Source organism: Dipodomys spectabilis, unplaced genomic scaffold (assembly GCF_019054845.1).
Source record: "Dipodomys spectabilis isolate Male_0828 unplaced genomic scaffold, ASM1905484v1 ptg000187l, whole genome shotgun sequence".
Classification (NCBI taxonomy): domain Eukaryota; kingdom Metazoa; phylum Chordata; class Mammalia; order Rodentia; family Heteromyidae; genus Dipodomys; species Dipodomys spectabilis.
The window spans coordinates 11,952,473-11,978,690 of record NW_024870864.1 but is presented as its reverse complement, the minus strand read 5'-3'; the positions used below and the strand labels follow the sequence as shown (position 1 = coordinate 11,978,690).

Here is a 26,218-nt window from a genome sequence, read left to right as displayed (position 1 = left end):
ATGCTGGGGTGGGAGTTAACAATTGTGGCCAGGCCTGGTCTGACCACCTGATTTTGCGGAAAGGTCTTAGGACCTAACATTGAGGTTATTAAGTCAAAATGGAGGAGGATATACTAACAATGACTAAAATGGTAAAACAATTACTGTTTTGGTTTGCTATTTCCTAGTGCCTAGATGAAGTCTTGGCCTTGTACCATATGATCATGTAACTCTTTTTTTTTTTTTTTTTAGTAAAGTTGATCAGCAGAACCAAAACATAAGTCAGCTGCAGAACTCCATTGACTAATGCCATATTCCAGGGATTCCTGAGAAGGGGCCTTTTGGAGAGGAAGATTGAGAGAGGCAGAGGGTAGGAAGGTAGAAAGGTAAGTGTTGTTTCTATAGCAGATAACACAGAACTGATTCAACCTTGATGCAAGGAACCTTTATAAGGTTCTCTCAGTCAGTAATTGCCAGGTGGCTTCCTTAGAGATGGAAAGGGGAGAGTAACACACTCAAAGGTGCCCCTTGACCAACAGGAGACTACTCTGTCAAGAAAGGGCACCTCATAGATGCCAGTAGTACATTCTTAGAGCACATCCATGAAAACACTAACAGCAATGACTAGAGTCCAAAAGTTGACCCACTTAGATCCACTTTTATTATTTTATAATTTATTGCATCCAGATTCTGTCTATTAAGGATTCTAGTTGACCACATTTCTTGGGGAAAAATAGAGGAAAATTGCTTGTGGACAAAGTGTTAACACTACCATTTTTCCTAAGGTCATCTGGGTATATTACTATTTTAATTACATTTTTATTATTTTTAAGTGGTTGTACAAAGGGATTACCATTCGAAAAAATCCGTTCATAAGTAAAATGCATGTTGATCCATGTTATCCCTTTCAACCCAACCCATCCCTCAATTTTCTTAGTTTCATAGGATATGCATTGAATATCATTCTTCCCCTGCCTCTCTTCCTTTGTCTACTCCTTTCTCTGACTTCCTCCTACTCCTTTCAAATGCAAGTTTCCTGGTAACCATTTTGTTGGAGTGTGAGTTTTTCTGAGAAGACATACCATTTAAATTCTTGTCTGCAAATACCATACTTTGGTTAATAAATTTGTGTACACTTGCATGTATGTATGCATGCATGTATGTATGTATGTATGTACGTATGTATGTATGTATATGTACATTATACATTATTTCCAGCTTCACACATTTGAGGAAATTTTTTTTTATCAGATTCTTGTTACAGATGCTCCTTCTGCATTCCTAGTTAATCAAGATATCTTGCTTTATGGGATAAGTCAAATCTTTGCTCTTGAGTCTGAGCTTTGAACATCATGTCTTATTTCAGAGTCTTTGTATTTAACCATTTGCAGTTATGCCAGGGTAGAAACATATAAAAAGTTCTCTCACCTCCATTGCTACTAGTGAGCCCTAATTCTGTACCCATGTCTCCTATCATTATCCTTATCCTACAAAACAAACACTGAGGAGCTCAACAGTGTTGGCACTCCATATTTTTGTGTGGTGCTGTAGATTGAACCAAGGCCTCATGTATGTTTCATGGTTTAATAAGCTACCTCCCCAACCCATCTGAATATTTTTGCTTATCTTGGTACATAGTGTTTCTGAGAACTTGTGATAATAGATAGATAGATAGATAGATAGATAGATAGATAGATAGATAGATAGATAGATGGATGGTAGGTTTTCTGAACAAATATGGTGGAACCCTTAAAGCATGCCAGCTTCACAGAGTATTTTGCTTTATTTCTACACTTCCTGTTACATATCATTTGCATATCAAATGCATATCAAATGCATGTGGGCTAACAATTCTAGACTTTCAAGAGTAGTGCTGTTTACTTGGGGCTCTAGCCAGGATGTTGAGTCTTAGTATCATAGTAGAATATTCTCATGCTAACACACTTTTACTTACCTAAGTAAATATTCAGTTTCCCTAAACCTACACTGGCAATCATCTTCCAGGAATGACCCTCTAGTGCCTTCTGATACCTGTACTCAGGTCCTGCAGTATCCTTCATGTACAAGGCCTCTTCTCTCTTACAAGCAGTGTAATACTTCTTAAGCAGATTTATTGAAGTATACTTGACATATAAAATTGTGTATATTTAAAATGGACAATTTAATGCTTTAACCCATATATAAATCTGAGAAACCATCACCACAGTCAAGACAGTAGATATATCTGTCACATTTCAAAGTAATCGTTTTAGCCTTTCACTCATCACATTGCTCATTTATAAGCCCTATTCTCCATTCCACAGGCTCCCAGGCATAGATTTTCTGCGGCTGTGGTTCTATAGTTTCACTTGAAGAGAATCATAAAATGTATACACTTTGTGCTTGCCTTCTTATGCTCAGCCAAATTATTTTAAGACTTATCCATGTGGTATGTATTGGCTGTTTCTTTTTATTCTTAAGTAGCAAACATTTCATTGTAAGAGAACAGATGCTCCTCCACTGATGATGGGACTACAACCCAAAAAACCCATCACATACAGAAAATATCTGAAGTCGAAAATGCATTTAATATGCATAACCTTCCACATATCATAGCTCAGCAACACAGCACAATGTCTCTCCTCATAAACACATAGTTAACAGAGAGCCCCAGCTTGCTGCCATTGTCCACCACTATGCGGGGAGCAGTTATTGCACCATGTTTTGAGCCCTAGAAAAGATCAAAGTGCAAAATGATGATTTCTATTAAATGTGAATCATTTTCACCTCATCAAAAAGTTGAATCTATGCTTATACATTGAATGTATGCTCACACATAGATGCTAAAAGTTGCAAATCCAAGCATGAGTACACACACACACACACACACACACACACACACACACACACACACACAGAATCAGTTTTCTTTGTGCTCAAACTCCATTGTGCCTTAGTATCTGTTATTATTTATAGGTTATAGCTTATTTCTTTTGGTATGATCTTCACAGATGGAATTTATAATGTAAAGGAATTTTTTAAAACTTTTATTATCATTAATAGTTGCACAAAGCGTTTCAATTCAACATGTCAGTTTATGACTACAGTGCATCTTGATCAATGTTAGCCTTTCATTGTTTTACTCCCTGTCTCCCAGTGCCCCCCCCACCATCCCTTCAATTTTCAATAAAGGAATTCTTTATTCTGTGAAAAAGAATTCTATAAACTTGAAAATAAGAAAGGTTTAAGTTATTTTAAAACATTGCTTCTAAGTTATGAATGGGCAGAGGCAGATGTAGCATGACAAAAATTAAGTTTACATTTTTGGACATCTCTTCTGCTCAAGTTTCCTTCAAAGCTTAGAAGAGACCCTAACAATGTTTGTTTGTTTTTTGGTGAAACTTGTAAACATAGAATGTTTCAACTTGAATTGGTCAAGGCCTCTAGATATTCCACTGCAACTTAATTTCTAATGCTGCACTAACAGTTGTGTAGTTTAGAAAAAAGACAGATTCCCCAATTCCAGTTCAGGTGCTAAGTTGAGGATGTATTAGCCTTGGTTTTATGCAATTCACTTATGTTGTTTGCAATCATGTTTAGTTTGCAGCTTACCATGGTAAGCTGGTGACCCTGGTGTCAAAATTGCTTCTAAGAGGAAAACTACAGCAGGCTGATACCACCTGAGACACCACACAGGAAGAATTGGACCCAGATGGGAGCATGCTTTTTAGGACTTGAGCTGTGCAGAAATTTGAAATGTATGAAGCCAGAAGAAGCCTGTGGAAGTCCCAGATCCTCAAACCTGCCAGGATGTCTGTAACTTAATAATATCAAAAGCACGTTTACTAGCTGGTCAATGTGTGCCAACAATTCCAAGAGTATTACCATTAATTACTACTTTATAAAATTCCAAATGTCCTCTGTGATGTGATATCAACCCTAAACACATCATTCATTCATAATAATGAGGTGCAAACTGAAAAGTTATTAATGTATGAAGTCAAGTCATTCTAGAGTATTAAATGAGCTTTTACTTCTCTTTATCATCAATGAGATTCTCAAAGTTGCATCATGGAAAAAGGCAGCTTTCAAAAGTGTGCAGACAAAAGTGCAAAATTAGCATGACTAATTATGACAAATTGGTAATTGTTAAAATACTGTGTTTGGACAATTTTGTGATTTTGATGGCCTTTGTCAGCTCCAAACAATGTAATTGGTTGTTATTATCTTTGTTCTTCTGAACAAATACTTTCTTCCTTAGAAAGTTTATTTAGAAATTTGTATTTTTTTCTTAACAGAAAATGATGTAAGCTTCAAGTCACGTAATTCTCACATGCTCTTTGAGCAGGATGCTGGTAAGTGTTTGGAGAGCAGATATTGAAGGCATTTATATTCATGGTGCTCTATATGTCTTTATAAATCTCAGTCTCATTCTGTTTCAGATATATGGAACTTTTATCAGCAATGACTCTTAAAGAACAGGCCTTAACCTAACAAAAACGGTAAGGCAAAGTGAAGTGATGTCTTTTCAGGAACCAAAATTAGTTTTGTGTAATTTTTCAAAGATTACCTGCTTTGACTAATGTTGATTTACTGACCCAATTGATAATTGCTATCACTTTAGAAAAGAGTAGCTATACTACAGTTCAGGTGTATGATTTTCACTATGCAATAGATTCTGCTTCACTTTTGGCACATTTTCCTAAGGCCTAAGAAGACCTGGAGCAGCCTGGTCTATCCTCTCATTGCCCATTTGTACTAAGACAAACCTTAAGTAATCTAAGCACATGTAATGCAGAAACAAATGTGTACACACAAGTGCACATGCATACATATGCATGAGTACACATATCGCTTTATATTATGTTGTAGGCCATGTTTTTCTATAGCTACTGCTATATAGAAAAAAATATAGAACTTCCATTGATGTTATTTCACCTTTATGTAATTCAAAATAATGTTGTACATAAGGAAAGAAATGGAAGCAATAGGTATACAAAATAACTTGTTCAAACTTTTGGTAGGGGGTAAGGCTTATTCGAACTAAAGCGAATTGAAATGTAGCAGATACAAACTGTCCATCTTTCCTTTATTTGCCTAAAAAGTAGGGCATAAATTTACAAAGATGCCATTTCTTCTCTTCCTATTAGGAGTAATCAAAGTTGACCAGTGGAGACAACTTCAGACGCTGATCAGTCCTGGGATGGCACCAGCCTAATCTAGGTACTGAAAGTTGTTTTTTTTTTTTTTTTTTGCCACCCATTGGTTTCCCAGTTTGTGAGAGCATCAGCTGATTTTGATTTTAAAGCAGAATTTTATCATGATATTTGAAAATGTACATATTAAGTATTTTGGTAAAATTCCCCTTATTTTTCTGTGCTTAGCTTCTTTCCTTCTTTTTCCACTTCTGAGAATTTTTAGTGGGGCACATTATGCATTTTCATATATGATATATTGTTCTTCTATCATATTCACCCTTCTAGGCCTTTCCTTCTCCTACTCTCTCTGGCTCCCTCCTCACAGACCCACTGAGTATTCATGTCACTTTTTTTTGTATTTTTGCATCCAGATTCTGCATGTGAGCAAAAACATGGTATTTGTCCTTCAGAGCATGGTTTATCTTGCTCACCATGATTCTGTCCACTTCCATTCATTCTCCTGCAAATGTTGTAATTTTGTTTTTCTTTATGGCTGAGAAGCATCCTCTGTTGTGTATATACACTACATTTTCTGATTCTATAGATATAATGGACATGGGAATGCAGGTATTTTTATTGTGTGAAGATTTAAAATCCTCATACATATGCCCAGGAATGGTAGATATAAATCATATGGGAGTTCTTGCAGCTGTCAAGAAACCTATCATCATGTTTTGAATGTTTAAAATTTTCGTGCTGTCCTTTGTGAGAAGGGGTGCCCTCAGATGCTGGTGACCTGGGGAACTCTGTTAAGTTTGGGGATGTGACTTCAAGATTTGACTGACAGCTTCCTTTCTGCCTTACAGGACTTGAATTATAAGGCAGATTCTTGATAGGAAACAGTGAAGGGAAAAAATTAAGTCTGATTTAAAGAAATATGTGATATGTCATTGTTCATAGGAACAGTTACTTAACTCGATTTCTATTCAAGTCTGATTGAGCTAAAATAGAGGTCTACACAAAGTCTTCTTTCCACAAAAAAGGTGAAGGTAACTGAGGGGAAAAATGTAATTATAATTTACTGTGTTCTACCACATAAAAATATTACACCCATTACCTACCTTTCTCTGGGTTAGTTAGAGCGACTATCTCTTTTTTTTTTGGACAATCCTTGATGCTTTTAAGAGTTGCAAATGTTTTCCTCTTTTGTGTCTTCTCAATTGAACAAAAGAATTCTCTGAATGTTTTTGTCCCTCATCTTGTCACTGAATGTGAAAGGTTATACTAGATTGAGCAGAAGTCATGTCTAGAAAAGTTTCTTAATAAAGCAGGAACTCTATGGAAATAGAGTACTTTAATACCTCAAGGCTTTGAGCCAAGAAGAAATAGTGAGATGTACTTTCATGGGTGGCTGGTTTCATTATTTTTAAGTCAGATCTGCCAATAGGAAATCTACCATGCTCCCATTGATACAAAAGCCTAAAGCATCAGGAGCTTTTCTTACCTTTCATGCTTTCATGCCAGGCATTTCTTCCTCTGAGAAGCCCATAAGAACAGACAAATGCACTAAATGTTATATTTCAGTTCAAATCTCCCCACTTTATAGTGTGTAGAATGCTATAAACTATTCTTTCCATCCCTGAAGTAAATGACATCCTCTCTCTCCCTGCTTCCATCCCCCAGCCCCCACCTTTTCTCTCCTAACAAATCTAAAGTTGGTATCTAAAATATCCAGCCAGATACCTGTGGCTGACTCTCCCCTACTGAGGTGAGAAATGGTTCATTGATCAATGAACTAGGTGTGAAAACAGAAGTTAAAAGAGAGGAGGAGAATTGGTAAGGCCCAGGGAGGCTGAAGGAGGGAGAGCTGGGCTGTGAGAGAAGAGGGTGCGTGGACATTTCCAGTATCAACACAATGAAAGCAATATTTGTTTTACCTTTCTGTAAAGCACTGGGGCTTTTTTTTTTATTGCTATGTCATCAGAAGCATCAACAAACTTTTGTTTTTTAAAGGAAAGCTAAAAATCTGTCGAACATTGTTATATTTGATGAACAGAGATGGCTTACTTTGCCCTCTTTCAAAAATAATCTAATAAATATCCATTGATCTCTGGGAGAAAAAAAAAAACCACTTCTGCGTGTATGAATAGCCTGCTTAAAAGAGTAAAATCCTCGTATTTTCAGTTTCCCAAGTTTGGGTTTTGAATATCTCCCATGTGTTATGAAAAAGGAATCTAGCTGGAAGATGGTGTGGCCTTTTAAAAGGTGGGACCCACTGAGAGTGTTTTAGGTCATATGCTCTTGAAGGTCATATTAGTACCCAATCCCCTGTTCTCTACTTTCTCTCTTTTATTTCCTACCTACCATGAGGTGACTGCCTTTTCACCCCAATGTGTTCTCTGCCATGGTATGCTTGCTGTCTTATCATAGGCTCAAAGGTGACAGACCAAGCAACCCTACATGGAACCTGCAAGACCTTGAGCCAAAATAAGCCTTTCTCCTTTATAAATGGATTATCTCAGGTGTTTGTTAAATTATAAATGGATTGTCTAAGGTGTTTGTTACAGAAATGGCAGACTGATTATGGCATTACATACTATTTTCCTAGAGGACAATATTAATATGAAGAAATTCTCCATGAAAATAATGATATATTAAATAGATAATGATAAAATTCTTGAAGCAAAAAGTGAGAAAATTAGGATATGGTGATTATCATTTCCCTAGTGCTTGCAGTAAGTATTAATATCTGCCCTCATAGTTGGTATTCATCTAAGTTTTATCATATTGAATTTTAGATACTTTTGTTTTGCATTTAAACACACAAATGTCCTTGGATGTACTTTGCGCCTTGGTTTGGTGAAAAGCCAAGGCCTTTCACTGTGTTTGATTTGATCTCTGTTTTCAGCATGAAATTGCTAACACCTGTGTCTCTAGTGCTCCTTGAGTCCATCCCCTGAGGAAAAGAATACATTTTTTTTCACCACTGATGATTTTAAACTCTCTAAAGTCACTTGCATTAGAGAGTAGAAAAACAGTGTCTAAAATCTGAGCATTTCCTCCTACCGAGCCACTTAGTATCCACCCAGAAATTGGGCTACACCTAGTGTGGAACAATAGGTTTTGTATGCTCTTCCCAGCTCTGTGTATACTGACTTCAAATCGGTGTTTGAGAGTGGCAGTGTTGGGAGCGTTTGTGTCACACTCAGGAGCAAATGTCAGATCCGGTGCTCTCTGCCAGGCAATTGTATACCCTAGGCAACTGGCTGCACCTACCCTTCCCCTCTGACTGAAGAATTCTCTTGCAAGCAATCAAATTCCCACAAATTATGAAAGTCTCTCACTTTTGTAAGTTCTTTTTGCTCTTACCAATTTTAGCTAGCTGAATGTCTTTCTTCTTATTTCCTTCAATCTCCAATAATTTTTTTTCTTTTCAGACATTTGTCAGTCATTTGCATGTAAAAGGAAGCTGAATATGAGGTTTCACATAGGTGGGAAAGAAAACAAGCTGTTCTTCTCAGAAGCTGGGAGAACAGTTGAGCAGTTGCCTTCACAGATTTGAAGCATTCCTCCATCATTTTATGTGGCTTCTCCAGTCACTTAATAGTTGACTCCAGCCACTTGATAGTTGACCTACTTGCTACGTTGTTACTTGGAATTGTAATGTTCCCAACAGCCTGTGTGGCACAGGCTTAGTCCTAAGCATGGCATCATTAGAAGGTATAAAAATTAGGGGCTGGGGCCCAGTGGGAGGTATTAAGTCTTTGTAGTACCCTGGTCTCCATTATAGCACCAAGCCACGGATGGTTGACTTTCTCTGTGATACACTGCTCCCACCATGTTGCACTGAGCTGCTATATATCCAGAGAAATAGAACCAATAGTCATGGACTGCAACCTTCAACACCATAAACCAAAATAAGATATTTGTTACAGAGAGAGGGAGAAGGAAGGAGGGAGGGAGAGAGAGAGAGAGAGAGAGAGAGACAGAGACAGAGACAGAGACGGAGAGACAGAGACAGAGACAGACAGAGAGAGACAGAGACAGAGACAGAGAGACGAGAGAGTAAAAGAAAGAGAGAGGGGGAGAGAGAGAGGGAAAGAGACAGAGGGAGAAGAGACAGAGGGAGAGGGAGCAGGAGAGAAACTAAGCCCTGGTTCATGTGATTGTGAAGAATAGTGAATTGCAAATCTAGTAATACTTTCACATCCATATCTAATATTTGAGAAAATATCTGGGTAGTACACTCAGACTGATAAATAATGAATGATCATAGTGGTTTCTATGAAACTTAAAGAAACATGCTTTGTATTTTCACATTAATTTAAAACATGCAAATTAACCTTATTTTAATTCTGGGAGGGAGGAATGATGCTTTTTACTTTTCTGTTAAATTGCTCTGCGAACCAGAGGCCAAGTTCAAGGTTTTGCAGGTGTGATATTCCTCTGACTTACTGTTGATTTTCCATGGCTCATTCAACATCCTAGCTTGATCCCCAAAATTAGCTTTGCTAAATGTGGTGACAACTACATCATAGGGTTAACAAGGATCATTTACATTTCTTCACAGTCTTGTGGTGAAATGGGCTACAGGACTATAAATACAATTATTGTCAGAGAATTAGTTAACAGTTTCATTTTAAGATATAAACAGATTTGAAATTTTTGTCTTTGGGTATTTAAATTAAGAGCATTTCTGAGCTTCTCGAAGTGCTATATTGAGAAAATTGCTAAAGTTTCTCTTTAGCCAGGCACTTATATGCTTTCATAATTACTGTCAGTTTCTTGGCAAACCACCAGGAAAGAATAGAGAATAAGATTTTTGTCTAACAAATAGTAAGTTCAACAAATGCAATAACTAAATGTCTCTTTGTTTCTGTTTTCAAATTTAAGAAAATAAAATATGGCATTGGTCAGAAGGAAGAATTATTGGGAAAATCTTGTTGCATATTAAAAGATAATTTTTTGCCTGTTATCTTAGAACTTGGGAGCAGGAAGATTGCAGAGTTTGGAGCCAGCCTGAGCTAAATTGCAAGACTGCTTCACAAACCCATCAAACAAGACAAAACCAAAACTAAATTCAACTTTTGAGTCATCAGCTGTTAAAAAAAGTACTATTTAAGATGTATATGTTATTCTGCCTAGAGACTGTATTCATTTTATTATATCCAAAACCCTATACAACTGTATAGAAAAAGTTGTTGAAATAATTTTCTGAATAATTCTATTTAAAAATTTGGTGTTCAAAGTTTTCTAAGTACCTAAGATAGATGAGGTGTTTATAAAACCCACAATTTCAATGTGATCATTTTAATTCTTTGGAAAGACACATACAGATGTCATTTCATGGACTATTCTGGCCAGGATAGCTTAGAACTATGATCCTCCTGATCTCAACTCCCCAAGTAGCTGGGATTGCAAATATGAACCACCAGGTATCCATGCAGCCTTTTCCCAGGTATTTTTGAAAGCAGTAGAGCAATTAGTCAAAGGTCAATACAGGTTTGCCCCTGGGTGTGGTCAAAAGAGAGAGGAAAATTAGCTCTACCAATATCATTGTTTTTACTTGGGTCCTTTGTACACTTGGAAAAAACACATCTCCCTGAGGAGAAACATTAGAAGCTTAAAACTGGTAAGGTGGGAAATAGAATTCATTAAAAGAATCCAGCCAGAATAAAATAATGAGAAACCCCAGAGCAGGATGCAATACCTAGAGATACAAAGATATATTATGTGAAATATCTTATTTCTAACAAAGATTATTGGACATTTAAAGAAACAAGAAAGTATGTTCCATATGTTGGGAGTGGAGGACTAAAAACAGCAATACAACTATGAGCTTAAGATGTTGTTAGGTCTGAGGCTTCAGCCAATATACGGCTAGGAAAGAATTCATTCAAGTAAAGAGAAGGGCCAGATACCACAGGCAGCATAGACCTGGCAGATTAATTGAAATTAAGACTTAATAACTCTTTGTAAGATGAGGGTTGTAGGAAGGTGAGTGGGGGTTTGAGTAGGCAAGAGTTGGTTGCTCTGACAGATGGTAGGTGTGTCTCTTGATTAGACCTACAAGCTGACCAGAGTGTGATTTTGCCTGGAGACATGTCAGAGTTTCTGGATACAGTGGTGTCTAAGTAAAGAGCAGAGACATTACTATCTGGGTCTGAGAAAAATAAGCAAGATAAAGAGGGAATTTGTACAAAATCAAATTTGAGTAGAGAATGAAGTTATGTAGACCTATTTGTTGATTTTTACCAAAGTCCAATTTAACAGAATAATATTTCAAAATAAGTGTTCATAGAACTAAAGAAAAATCATATTTAATAAAATAAGTTAGACAATGGAAATGGCAATCCAATGGAAAGCACTAATAAAGAGATGGAAAAGATTAAAAGATTGATTAAGACCCTTGAATTACAAAGTATATTTGAAGGAGGTTTAGCTTTCAGTTTAAGCTAAACTCTACTTCGTGTATAACTCTGATTTCATTTTGTTGCTTTTTTTCCCTTCTAAGTTTTCCTGAGTCTTTCTCCTCAAAGCTCTGCATGGCAGATCCTGAGACAACTTGGACTACTACTGTGGAACATCCCCACATCTTTGTTTTCCTGAGACTGTTGTAACCACTTGAAGGCAGTGTTTAGGTCATTGAATTGCTGGTTTTCCCAGTGTGGTCAGATGGTTGACAAAGCTCCTTTCCCTCCATCACCACCATTCATTTCTTTGATTAACTTGTCTGGGATAGGGCAGCCAAAGTGGGACCATTACAACTCACTGGAGTTGCAACTTTTGTACTAACTCTGGTTAGTGCACTATTCCACAATTAGTGGAATATTGAAAAATAGATTTAAATGGCCAGATGAAAGTATCAGCTAACTAAAGTTGAAAAAAATTATACAACCTACAAAATAGAGAAAATTAATTTTTAAATGCTGGTCCTGAGGCTTGAATTCAGGGCTTAGGCACTGTCCATGAGCTTTTGTGCTGTAGGCTAGCACTCTATCACTTGAGATAAAGCCTCATTTAGAGCTTTTTTGTTGTTGTGGGGATAGTTAATTGGAGATCAGAATGTGATGGACTTTTCTGTCTGGGCTGGCTCTAACCATGATCCTCAGGTCTCCTGACTAGCTAGCATTACAGGGCTAAGCCACTAGTGCCCAGTGAGAAAAGTAATTTAAAAAATGATCCAAATCTCAGAAAAATGAAAGATGCTATCATGACAACATTTATATCATAGAAGCAGCAGACAAGAAACAAAAGCTCAGCATAAACAATACTTGAAATACTGGCAGAAAACTTCCCCAACTTATCAAAAATATAAACATACATGTTCTAATGAAATTTTATGTAAGATACCTAGAAATAGTCACAAATGGTTATAATCTAGTAAAAATGTTGACATTAAAGACGAAGACACAATCTTGAAAGCAACAAAAGAGAAACAACTCCAAAAAATTAATCACTGTGCTTAGCAAAATCCAGAAGGTAGTGGGGTGACATAGTTAAAATTTTCCACATGATAATCAATAACAAGATTTTATCTAGCAAAGCTATCTAGAAAAATAAACGTGAAATAATTACTTTCCAACATAAACATTAAGAAATTTGTTGGTAGTCCACCTGCCTCACAATAGGTATTAGAAGAAAATCTCCAAAGCAAAAACAGGTGAGCACAGACAGGGCTCAAATCACATAAAAATAGAATACCAGTAAAGATAATTATATAATGAAATGTGGAATTTTTGTCATAACTGACTTAAAAATAAATTGCCTAAAATATTATGCATATAATACAATGTTGGGTCTATAACATTGTATATGTTCATTTCTATAATGAATGCATGAATGTTATATTTGCCAAAAACAGCACAAGAGAAGTAGGTGGTAGAAAAATCTGTATTGGGCTATGAAACTGACTATAGATGTGAAGTAGTAATTATAACAGTGCATTGGGTTTGAAACATTAAGATATGCATAACATTGTGGTGTATATTACATATCACTTACAGGGAGTATAGGGAATAGAAAGACTATTATATAAAAGAAATAGTTCTCTCTTGGTAGAATTTAACTGATATAAAAGCAGAGGTTGATTATTATATGACATGTATGGAAAGCTCTGGAACAACTGCTAAATATCAACTTTAAAACATACTGAAAGGTTATGAATAAAATTAAATTTGCATTAGCAGATATTCCCTTAATTTACCACAAAAGGAGAAATGGAGCAACACAAAACTAGGCTCATACCTACCATCTTAGGTACTCAAAAGGGTGAGATCTGGGGTTTGCAGGTCAAACTCAGCCCCAGTAGAAAAGTCAGTGAATCTCTTTTCTCCAATTAAACACCAAATATTGGGAAGTGGAGCTGTGGCTCAAATGGTAGAGAAGTAGCCTTCAGCATAAAAGTTGAAGGGAAGCACCCAGGCCCTGAGCTTAAGCCCCAGGACTAAGATTTATAAAAATGAAAAAAATACCTATGAGAGCATAAAACTTTTAATAACAATTATAAATATAACCACATCAAAATAATACAAATACATATAGACATAATGAAAAGATATATATTGTTAGATTGGAATTTATTTTTAATATTTTGAGTTCTTATTTAATATTTGTTGAAAAAACACCCATTTTAAAACATTTAAGCAATTTAGATTGGATTTTAAAAATATGATCTAACTGCATACTGTCCACAAGATTTACAGTATAGGTTAAAAATACAAGTAGATTGAAAATAAAGCAGCTCAAACAACTGCTAAATCAGTCCTGTCAGCTGCTTTTGGTGATGAAGCCAATTTATCATGAAACTCCATTCATATTGGTATATGCTCAACATAGAGATAAACTGGCATTGATCCCATTCTGCAGAAGCTTATAAAGTTTATAAAGAACTGAAAAATAACCTAACCACTGTACTGGAAATTAGAATTGTACCAGTACACTAAATTTACAACACAAGGACTTAGAAGAAGGAGAACTGGTAAGATCTGGAAAAGAGTCCATAGTTGGTGAGACATATTTACAAGAAGGTTACAAAGACACCACAATGTAGAGTTTGTGTTTATTTATGTTGTAAAGGCTGTATATTGAGGGGTTATAGTTATTTAAGTCAGGTAATGAGTACATTTCTTTTTGAACAGTGACATCTCATTCTCATTTTTCCCCCAGTGTTTTCCCTCCTGACCCCTGTCCCACAGAAGCTGTGTAGTTCATTTTCAACGTAGTGTTTAGTGGCTATCACTGCATTTGTTCATCCTTTGTCTGACCATTTCTCTGCACTCCCTTACCCCTAAACAGATAAAGTTACATGTAATATAGAAGCTACAGCAATCAAAAGAGAAAAACAAAAGAAAAATAACAAAAATAACAAAAAACTCTTTTAGTTCTCTTTCTTGGAGTTCATTTCAATAAACATTTTATATGATTATATGCCCATAGTTATTGAGTCTTGGTTATCCTCTCCCAAGAATATCCTCCTTTGATCTCACTGTGTGAATGTTTAGAGTCCTGTTTAATTTAATATATCCAAGTGTAATATTTTTGTCTTTTGCCATCCATCATTTTTACTTGTATGTTTATAAATACATTCTAATTACTACAAATGAGGGAAACCATGAAACCTATGTTTCTTTGGGACTGGCTTATTTCAAGACTGAAATCAGGAAAGCAACTCCAAAAACTTACCTAGGAATTAATCAAAGATATAAAGGACATATATGATGAAAATTAAAAAAATCTGAAAATTAAATTAAAGCATTTTTAAGGAAATGGAAAAAATCCCTTCCATGCTCCTGGATTGGGAGGATTAACACTGTGAAAATGTCAACAGTGCCCAAAGCTATCTACAAATTCAATGTGATACTCAACAACTTTCAACAACATTCTTCAATGATATATAGAAAGCAATCCAAAAATTCATATAGACTAATAAAGACACTAAATAGCAAAAACAATTCTTAGCAGAAAGACAAGTATTGGAGGAATATCAATATCAGACTTCAAATTCTACTACAAAGCTATAATAATAAAACAGCTTGATACTGGCACAAGAATAGGCCTGAGGACCAATGGAACAGAATAGGAGACCCAAAAATAAAGCCACATACCAATAGCCATCTAATATGTGATAAAGGAGACAAAAACACAGGATGCAAGAAAGATATCCTTTTCAGCAAATGGTGCTGGCAGAATTGGCTATACACATACAGAAAACTGATGCTAGGATCCTTATATATCATCCAGCATCAGACGCAATTCCAAATGGACAAATGACCTTAATGTAAGGCCAGATCCCATGAAAATATTATAGGAAAGGATAGGGGAAACCACAGGACTCCTAGGCATGGGTTGAAACTTTCTAAGATACAGAATCACAACTAATCAAATAAAGTGTAGATAAATGGGATGACATCAAACTGAAGAGTTTCTCCATGGCAAAAGACATAGCTAGCAAGGTAAATAGAAAAACCCACAACACGGGAGGATATTTTTACTAGCTATGCATGAGATAAAGGCCTCATATATACAATATTCTTTGTTTGTGGGGGGGAAACAAATCCTCAAAGAAACAACAAACCAATTAATAGATGAGCTAAAGATTTAAAGAAGACTTCTCAGAAGAAGAAGTAAGAATGGCCAATAGACATGAAGAAATGTTCAATATCTCTAGGCACAAAAGAAATTCAAAACAACATTGAGATTTCACCTCACCCTAGTAAGAATGGCCATCATCAAGAAAACTAATTGTAACAGATGCTGGTGGGGATGTGGCCAAAAGGAAACATTACTACACTGTTGGCGGGAATGTAAACTTGCTCAACCACTCTGGAAAGCAGTGTGGAGGTTCCTCAAAAGAATAAACATAGAACTTGCCTAGGACCCCAAAATCCCATTTCTCGTCAATCTATCTAACTGACCACAAACCAGGCTATACTAAATTGCAGCATTGTTTGTCAGAGCTGAGATATGGAATCAACCCAGATGCTCCTCCGTGGATGAATAGATTGAGAGAATGTGATATATATACACAATGGAATTTTATGCTTTCATCAGAAAGAATATTGCCCCATTCATAAGGAAATGGAAAGACTTGGAAAAAATTGTATTAAGTGAAATAAGTCAGACCCAAAGAAACACAGAGTTTATTTGTCAGTCAATCAAGGGCCTTAGTGATGCTTTGGCAGGTATGTATATCATTTAGGAATATCACTCTACAGGAAAGCATGTCAAACATAAATCTATTTTTTGCTTAGTTTCCTCTAAGATGAAAGCTTCCTAAAACAGGTTACTTATTGTTGTGATTTTTATCTCCTATAAGAATGATAGTTCTTTATAGTTTCTTTGTTTTTTTAGAGATGTTGATTGGGTGATATTCATGAATGAGAAGAAAGGGAATGAATGGGGAAATAAAGGAGGAGGCAACAATGCTTGATAAAAATGTACTTATTACCTTGCTCACGTAATTGTAACCCCTCTGTATGGTATTTTCATAATAAAAGCACTTATATACATCTATATTATCAAAAAACATATGCTGTATATTTTCAGGGTTTTATCAATGGCATTAGGTGCCATTCAGCTGAATATATTCCCCTTAGAAATGTTTTCTTTAAGACCTAAAGTCAGTCACTAGTAAGTTTGTATTCTTCAAAGATATTCAAAAACAGTCAATATTAATCATGTTAGGAAACAGTGGACTTTGAAAGACAAGTTCATTCTCCCAGTCAAAAATGTGCAGCTGGGCTAGGAAGGTGACTCAGTGGTAGAGTGATTTCCTAGCATGCATGAGGCCCTGGGTTAGATTACTCAAGCACCACATAAGCAGAAAAAGCTGGAAGTGGCGCTGTGGCTCAAGTGGTAAAACACTAGCCTTGAGCTGAAGAACTGAGAGGCAGTGCCCAGGCCCAGAGTTCAGGGTGCATGGCTGCTGCACCCCCCCCCCCCCAAAAAAAGTGCAGCTTTCTACTTTGTTGTAGAAATAAAAAAAATGTCACCATAAAAGCATGATGTCAGACAGGTCAACACATGGAGAAATGGCAGTGTCCTGCTCCATGAAGAGTGGTACATCTCCTTCTGACGCCTTCTTCCCTCTCTTCTCTGTAGCAATTGCTTCTTCATGATTGGCAGTGACACTCTCACAAGCTAGGTAATGGGGATAATACCAGCAAATGATTTCATTGATGATGAAATGGTAGTATTTTGAAGTCTAGGGCTCTTACCAAGAGACAGATGGTTCCACAGATGAATTTTATGTTTCCAATTTCAGATTTGGGATTATTGCTTCTGACAGTAGTAGACAAATGAAAATTTGTCATTAGATATGCTCTGCTAATTGATGTGCTCACACACTTCCCAGAATTATTTTTTTCTTTTATATTCTGCCTTAAAGGAACATATTCTGTGAATCTTTTTCCCATAGTATTTATTAAGTTCTGAGCAGATGAACAAATAGAATTATAATAAATAATTAGTCTTAAGAAGTAATTCAAATATAGCTGAGCAATAGACAAAAGCTACTTAAACTTCTACTCCATGTCAAATCCAGTAGAATCATAGAAATGATTCTGTAGAAATGGAGAAAGAGATGTAATGGTTTGCTTAAAATTTCTCCCTCTTGGGGCTGGGAAGGTGGCTCAGTGGTAAAGTGCTTGCCTTGCATGCATGAGGCCCTGGGTTTGATTCCTCAGCACCACATAAGCAAAAAGAAAAAAGCTGGACGTGGCTCTGTGGCTCAGGTGGTAGAGCGCTAGCCTTGAGCTGAAGAGCTGAGGGACAGCGTCCAGGCCCAGAGTTCAGGCCCCACGACTGGACCCCCACAAAAAAATTTTCTCCCTCTTCCTGCCACCCCTTACACTTCCTGCCCCATCATTGCCCTGATATGTGAGGTGATCTATGTTGGTTCTAGTGGAATAAAGTCATCTTGGTATATTACCTTTCCCTGTAACATTATCAGCAATCTTAAAATCCTTATGTCAGTAGACCCTAATATGTGATCAAACTGCTCATAGGAGGCAACACTTGAAATCATGACAAACACAGACCAGGGCTAATACAGAAAATGCTTGTCTCTGCCTCCCATCTAAGAAAAGCCCAGGACCAGATGGTTTTATAGCGGAATTCTACAAGGCCTTCAAAGCAGAGCTCATACCAATATTCCTCCAACTCTTCAATGAAATTGAAAGAGAAAGTTCACTACCGAACTCATTCTATGAAGCCATCATAACCCTCATCCCAAAACCAGGCAGGGACTCATCAAAGAAAGAGACCTATAGTCCTATTTCTTTGATGAACTTTGATGCAAAACTACTCAACAAAATTTTGGCCAATCAACTTCAACAATTCATCCAAAAACTCATACATCATGATCTAACAGGATTCATTTCAGGGATGCAAAGCTGGTTCAATATATGCAAATCAATTGATATAATTCATCACAGCAATGGAGTAAGGATAAGAACCACACGGTTATCTCAATAGATGCAGAAAAAGCATTTGACAAGATCCAACACCCCTTTATGATGAAGGTTCTGGAAAAATTAGGAATCCATGGAACATTCCTCAATACAATAAAGGCTGTATATGACAAACCTACAGCCAGCATTATACTCAATGGTGAAAAACTAAAGCCATTTCCTCTTAACTCAGGAATGAGACAAGGATGTCCACTCTCTCCACTTCTCTTCAATCTAGTGTTAGAATGCCTAGCTACAGCAATAAGACAGGATGCAAACCATAAAGGGGACCCAAATAGGGAAAAAGAAGTAAAACTCTCTCTCTTTGCAGATGACATGATCTTGTATTTAAAGAATCCCACAGACTCTACTCCCAAATTACTCAAACTTTGGTGAAGTAGCAGGGTATAAAATTAACCCTCAAAAATCAATGGCTTTTCTGTATGCCAACAATGAGAAAAGTGGGGCTGAAATTAGGAAAGCAACTCCATTCTTAATAGCCCCACAAAAAATAAAATACCTAGGAATTAACTTAACCAAAGAAGTGAAGGACCTCTATGATGAAAACTTTAAAAACTTGAAAAAGGAAATCAAAACAGAACTTAGAAAGTGGCAAAATCTCCCTTGCTCCTGGATTGGAAAGATCAACATCGTGAAAATGGTAATACTTCCCAAGGCTATCTACAAATTGAATGCGATATCTATCAAAATTCCAACCTCATTCTTCAAGGAAATAGTAGAGGCAATCCAAAAATTCATATGGAACAATAAAAGACCCCCAATAGCAAAAACCATCCTCAACAGAAAGAGCAGTGTTCGAGGAATATCAATACCAAATTTCAAACTGTACTACAAAGCCATAGTAATCAAAGCAGCTTCGTATTGGCACATGAATAGACCTCAGGACCAATGGAATAACATTGAAAACCCAGAAATGAACTTAAAAACCTATAACCATGTAATCTTTGATGAGGAAGCTAAAAAAACAGAATGGAAGAAAGACAGCCTCTTCAGTAAATGGTGCTGGCAAAATTGGTTAACTACTTGTAGAAAACTAAAGCTAGATCCTTATATATCACCCTGTACCAGAATCAACTCCAAATGGATCAAAGACCTCGGAGTCAAAGCAGACACTCTGAAAACATTACAGGATGGAATAGGAGAAACCCTGGGTCTCCTTCGCACAGGCTGAAATTTTCTTAATAGAGATCCAGAAACACAACAAATCAAAGAAAGTTTGGACAAATGGGATTGCATGAAATTGCAGAGCTTTTGCATGGCAAAGGACATAGCTAGCGAGATCAATAGAAAGCCCACGGATTGGGAGAAGATCTTCACTATCCATAAAATGGACAAGGGTCTCATATCTAAAATATACTTGGAACTCAAAAAATTAAATCCCCCAACAACAAATCTTCAAAGAAACAACTGAACAATACATAAGTTGTCTAAAGAGTTAAAGAGAAACTTTTCTAAAGAGGAAAGAAGGATGGCCAATAGACACATGAAGAAATGCTCAATCTCCCTAGCCATAGAAGAAATGCAAATCAAAACAACATTAATATACTACCTCACCCCAGTTAGAATGGCTATAATCAAGAACTCTAATAACAACAGATGCTGGAGGGCATGTGGCCAAAAGGGAACCTTACTGCATTGTTGGTGGGAGTGTAAACTTGTTCAACCACTTTGGAAAGCAGTATGGAGGTTCCTCAAAAGACTCCACATAGAGCTCCCCTATGACCCAGCAATTCCACTTTTGGGCTTTTACCCCAATATTCACAAATAAGACCACACTAAAGCTACCAGCACAACTATGTTTATTGCAGCATTATTTACTATAGCTAAGATATGGAACCAACCCAGATGCCCCTCAGTAGATGAATGGATCAAGAAAATGTGGTATATATACACAATGGAATTCTATGCCTCCTTCAGAAAGAATGACATTGCCCCATTTGTTAGGAAATGGAAATACTTGGAAAAAATTATATTAAGTGTAGTAAGCCAGGCCCAAAGAAACATAGGTCCCATGGTTTCCCTTATTTACAATAACTAGTATATGTTTGAATCAAGCAGAAAAGGTCAGATAAGGTGATGTTAGGGAAATGAACCCTAAGGTATGTATTCAAATGTTTTTTTCTTTCATGCAATTCTTTCTAACACATTTATAAGATTATTTCTTTGTTGCTTTGTATGTCCCTTCTCCACAGTATAACCCCTGCTTTCACTGTATTTGATGTCGGTATAATTTGTGGAGGGGAAGGGAAAAAACAAATCGTTTAAATAGGGATACAGGTGGACCCATTGCAACCATGAGATGTACAAGTCGTTATATCGAAATTGAACTTTACAACTTTGGTGGGGGGAGTAGGATTGAGTGGGGGGTGGGAGGGAGGATGGGATGGGAAGGGGAAACAAAGGAGGAGGCTACAATGCTTGATAAATATACACATTATCTTGCCCATGTAATTGTAACCCCTCTGTACAGTATTTTCACAATAAAAAAATGCTTGTCTCTGACCATTTCCCCATTTGAAACACCCTTAGTGAGACTCCTCTCTAAAACCAGGGTCTATTTGGGGAGTTTCTTTTATGGTCATTTCCATATGGCTCCTGCTTAGGAGCTTTTCAAATACCAACTCTTGTCATCCTCTGAACAAATCCTAAAGGTCATATGGTCACCTTCATTGGCAGCATGACCTTTGTTTGTTCCTAGTTTACTCATTGGATCCTAAAAGTTATGGAATATGTTAAAAAAAATCCATGAGCCTGACACTGTAATCCTAGTACTAAGGAGGGTGATATCTAAAGATCCTTCTCTGTAGCCACCTAGGGAAGAAAATTCTGTGAGACTCTTATCTCCAATGAGCCACCAAAAAGGCAAAAGTAGAGCTGTGGCTCTGGTGGTAGAGTGCCAGCCTTCAGTGGGAAAAGGTAAGTGAGAGGCTCTGAGTGTAAGGACCAGTATTGGTGAACATATACAACCTCCACCCCCATGCCTGCCAGGGCACCCCAACACAAAAGCCATACAAGAAAGGTTTTTCTTCTAACAGAATGATGAAGCAAATTGATTTCATGGTAAACTGTTCTATGCTTTTTGGCATATACTCGATTATCCAACCTACTTAATGTGATTCATACCGAGTGACTTCAAAAGAGCAAAGAACTCAAAATGGGTCCTATTTTACAGATTAGGGACCATGGTATTTTAGAGTTTAATGGTATCTTTAAATCACTATGTTTTGTGTGTCTGTATATGTGTGTATGTGTGTAGAGTTATACCTCCACTTTCTGCAAAATGCAGGTTAATTAGAGATAATCCCAGGCTGGCTTAGATCCTCAGATCTCAGACCCTTGAGTAGCTAGGATGATAGACATGAACCATCAGCACCTAGCTATCACTCCATTTTGATGATGGTTGTTAGAAGACACTTGCAACTATTTATATCAATTTTTGAGTTAAAAGAATTGTTCTCTCCATTTTAAACAAGGCCTAAGGATGCTTTCTCGATGTCTACAATCTTCTATTTCACAGAGTATTTTTTCGTCCCTCCAAAAATTGCAAATTTATCTTTGAATATTTAGGACATTTGCAGGTGGACCTTTGCTACTATTTTTTATTGGTGTATATTATCACCTGTGAAAATGAGCAGAAAATATAGAACACTGAAATGGAACAGTTGAATGACAGATACTGAACATTTCTTTGACAACAGAGGGTTTTTTTTACTGTATGTTTCAAAAACAGTATTTTTCTCCAGTTAAAATGAAGGGCATACTCCCAAGGCACTGTAAACACTCTTAAAAAGAGAAAGAGGAAAACAGGAAATGCAATAGCTTTTCTTTCTACTTTGACCTGAGAGAAATGTCTGAGCAGGTCAACTCTGCAGCAGGTGCATTTTCAATTGTGAGAGTCAGATCTTAAATGATCAAGAAGCACAAGTTTTCTTGATAGTGACTATTCTAACTGGGGTGAGGTGGAATCTCAATGGTGTTTTGATTCTCATTTCTTTATGGACAGAGATGCGGAATATTTCTTCCTGTGTTTATTGGCCATCCCTATTTCTTCTTGAGAGAAGTCTCTCTCACGTCTTGAGCCCACTTATTGATGGGGTGGTTGTTTCTTCAAGGTTTTTTTGGGAATAGGGGGTTAAATTTTTGAGCTCTAAGTATATTTTAGATACGAGATCCTTGTCTGTTGTATGGCTTAGTAAAGATCTTCTCCTAACCTGTGGGCTATTTATCTTGCTAGCTATGTCCTTTGCCAAGAAAAAACTCTTCACTTTTATACAATCACATTTATCCATTCTTTCTTTGATTTGTTGTGTTTCTGGATCATTACTTAGGAAGTTTTGACCTATGAAAAGGAGCCGCAGTGTTTCCCTTATCCCTTCCTGTAATATTTTCAGGGTATCTGGTCTGTTCTTCTCTATAATATCTAGACTATCTTTGGTTCCAGAGCTTCTGTCTTCTGTGTCGTCTAATCTGCTGTCAAAACTTTCTACTTTGTGTTTTATTTTTCTGCCTTCTAATTAGACATTTTTATTGGCTTCACAATCTCTTTATTGTGGCTTTTAGATCTTGTATGGACTTCTTTACTTCCTTGATTTGATTTTTTGTGTCTTTTCTCATATCCCTTAGCTGAGTGACTATTTTTTCATTGGGTTCCCTTTCCTTCTCTTGTAATTCATTCAGGTTTCTGTTGGTGGATTCCATTAATTCCTCTAAAATCATGCATAGCCATGTGCAAGCTTTCTATCATTTCACACAACATATTTACCAGCACTGTTTTTTAAAGCTTTTTTTTTTTGTTAGTCACGGACCTGAACTCTGGGCCTGGGTGCTGTCCCTTAGCTCTTCAGCTCAAGGCTAGTACTCTACCACTTGAGCCACCAGTGCCACTTCCAGCTTTTTCTGCTTATGTGGTGCTGAGGAATAGAACCCAGGGCCTCATCATGCAAGGCAAGCACTCTACCACTGAGCCACCTTCCCAGCCCTGTTTTTTAAAGCATTTTGAGAGCTATCCTCTAGGTCTTCCATTGACTGTTCAATTGCTTCTTTATTTTGAGTGGGAGTTGAGGTTCTTTAGCTTGCCATTGTGTGTGTGTGTGTGTGTGTGTGTGTGTGTGTGTGTGTGTGTGTGTTTCTTTACTATGATCTTCCAATTTGGAAACAAAAGCAAATCTAATACCACACAGCACACAATTTTAAATCAAAAACCAACCCAGAGCCTTGTGATTGCACATACTTTAGAGGTTCAAAATCATAGGTAAGTATTCCTGTGTAACTATTCTTTTGTTTGGGGAGGGGTATTGCTGTTAAGGAAAGGAGATTATATGTAGTTTTAGCCAGTGAGAAAATCTGTGGCAAGTGATTAAACAATCCCAACCAAAAGGATAACAGGATGAGCTAATTAGACACCATAAAAATGGTGTCACAAATAGGGATCAATGGACTAAAGAAACACAGGAGAGAAAGACTAGAAATAAGGAACAGGTTAAAGTCAAATTAAAAGAAATATTAAAAGATATAATGAAAAATTAGAATAGAGGAATACAGGGAAAGGAAGAGAAGGAAGAAAACTAAGACCTAAAATAAAGAAATTAAAAAATGGTATATAAAAATACTAATAATAAAAATTTTAAAATGCTAAGAATGGTAGAGAAATAGAAATTTGAGCAATCAAAAATATATTCTGAAATAAGTATGCAAAAAATCAGGAAAGATACCTAGTAATCACCATAAACTGTATTTCTTTTTTTTAAAATAAGTTTTTTATTGTGAAAATACTGTACAGAGGGGTTACAATCACATGAGCTAGGTAATGAGTACATTTGTTATCAAGCACTGTTGCCTCCTGTTTTTCCCCTACCATCCCTTCCCTCCCATCTCCACAACTACATCCCCCCCACTCATCCAGCCTAAAGTTGTAAAGTTCGTTTTTCAAAATAGTGTCTTGTACATCTCATTGTTGCAATGGGTCAACCTGTATAAGACTAAACAAAACAACAATGAAAAGGGGGACATAAAAAGGAAAATAAAAAATGTTCTCCAATTCATTTGGGGGAGTTTGTGTCTCCTTTACAACCTCTATTTAGTCTCTTTGAGTCTGATTTCCTTGTGGTGATCAGCTTTGTCTGTGGTGTAGATTGATTCAGAAGCCTTCTTAATATGGGGGTGGGAGTGGGGGTGGCTGTTTCCTAGATCCCCACACTCAGGCCTGTCTGAACCTAACTTATAATGCAGAGTGAACAGATGAATTCTGTTGAAATCAGTTTGAGAAGGCAGATAAACATTCTGCCTTACAAGAGTCTTGTTAGGTCTCCTCCTACCCTCACTTAGTGGTAGGGAGAATTTGCTTTGTGTGGTAGAGCAGGAAGGAGGGTGGCTGTCTTCTGTTGCTCAGAATTACTGCAGCAAGCTTGGCTGTGGGCAATATGGTGGCATCTCTGGAATCAGTGGCTTTCCCCTTGGGGGCTAGCTCTTGAGACCTTTTAACCCAGCCTGAAATCGACCTCAGCTTTAAAGACTTGTCCAACAAAGGAGGAGGTAACAATGTTCGACAAGAAATATACTCATTACTTTATTCATGTAACTGTACAGCATATTTACAATAAAATAATTTTTTAAAAAAACACATGTAGTTTTTTGTTCAGTGAGATTTTAGGGGCTCTTGGTTTTGTAATTCCCAGGTGCCAGGCTAGCTGCCGGTGGAGCTGCTATATGTCTAGAAAGCTGAACTAGTCTTTGCTTTTTGCTAGAGGTGGACTGCTCTCTCGGGCAGGCCCGCCTCTCCTTGGGCAGAGCTTCCTCTCCCTGGGTGGGCCTGCCACCCCTTGGGTGGGTTGTTTTCCACAAAGAGGGTAGGTACAGGGATATCAGATTCCTTTTCTCTCTTCAAAAATGTTGCCACTTTTCCGGCAAGTGTTAGTGGCCAGGCAGTATGGAATGCTCTATACTACTTTCCCAAAATGGCGTTCTTCTCAGGTAGGGAAGGGTTTCGTTCAGCTGTTCTCTGGAAGGGAGAGAAGATGTCTTTGGTGAGGTACCCACGTTTTCCCTTGGTGTTTTGGACCTTCCACAATGTGACGATTTGTCTCTGAGTCTTTCTGTGGCTGGCTGGGATGTGGATTCACATTCCTGGACTTTAAATTTGCCTTGAAGGTAATTGGAAAGCCCATGTGCACACTCTCGGTCACTTCTGCTGCTCAACTTTGCTGCAGCTCCCCAGGTCTCTGCCACCACCATCGTCGATAGGTGCTTAATTCTGTCTTCTTATGCAGGCTGCTTATAATTTTCTTCTTTGGTATAAACCTCTGTATAATTATAGGTTACTTGGCAAGACTCTATGTAGGCAGATAGCTTGATGGGACCCTAAAACTCTGCTTCTTCAGAGAGAGCTCTGTTGGTCCCCTGTTAACTTTCTATCATCTTCCTTGTACTTCATTGCAATCTTAATGAAAGTACTTTAGTTATTTCTGTTTCCACGTTGTATATGTGGATTGGCAACAGGAAGTTCAAGTGGCTTATCTATAGTCACATTTTTTTTTCTATCAGTACTGAACTCAGGGACTCTCTCTTGCAATACCAACATTCTGCCTTTGAGACTCACCTCCAGCTATAGTCATATTTGAAAAAATGGCAGAGCCTTGTATTGTCCTTTCCTGG

General features: G+C 37.1%; 1 pseudogene; it reads right to left on the bottom strand.

Annotated features, from left to right (window-relative positions):
• LOC122121227 overlaps nucleotides 1–25,798 on the bottom strand; it is a 50,169-nt pseudogene extending 24,371 nt beyond the window's left edge.
• Between the last annotated feature and the right edge of the window lie 420 nt (nucleotides 25,799–26,218).